This window comes from Glandiceps talaboti, chromosome 9 (assembly GCF_964340395.1).
Source record: "Glandiceps talaboti chromosome 9, keGlaTala1.1, whole genome shotgun sequence".
Lineage (NCBI taxonomy): Eukaryota > Metazoa > Hemichordata > Enteropneusta > Spengelidae > Glandiceps > Glandiceps talaboti.
The window spans coordinates 9,529,992-9,530,726 of NC_135557.1; positions in this window are offsets into that span (position 1 = coordinate 9,529,992).

Sequence of the window (735 nt, forward strand, 5' to 3'; positions counted from 1 at the left end):
TATGAATTGAAATAGACGATTATGCTCTCTATACAAGCACTGGTGCTGGTTATATAGAAACTTTTCAATGATCAATACGGTGACAAATCGTTTAATAAATGTCTGAATCTACTCTAAATTTTGATAAATTGAACTGTTGTTTCCAGCGCCGTATTTCTGATCGCGATCGTCTAATGTATATCGGTACCGATTTCATTGACAACATATTGTTATACTATTAACAATACCATACACTGTACCAAATCCATCATATTCTAACATATGTTGATGGGTACATCTAACCGATACGCCATATATTCTGACAGTTTTCTGACATATTGTCATTTAATAGTATACAGATAAAAATTGTTTGGAATATGACGACATATTTAGTATCTTGATATGAAAATGGTTGACATAGTATGATATGCTTAATATTTTGATATGGATATCATAGGCAATACTAACAACAACATATATTACATGCGAATAGGAGAGTGGGCGAACATACAAAATATCATTATAATGTGAACACGTAGGAATTCCAATCTTAGTAATCAAAAGTGAGAATGTTGTTTAAAGAATTAAGAATATCGTTTCTATACTTCCCTATTTTGACACGTATTAGTATACCATACTGGCAGTCCTATTCATATGTGTATGTAAAGGGGAATATATATATGGCATATCTAATATTAATGATATTTGAATATTCCAGGATTTGTATTGATTACATATAAGTATTAAAAAAAGTAT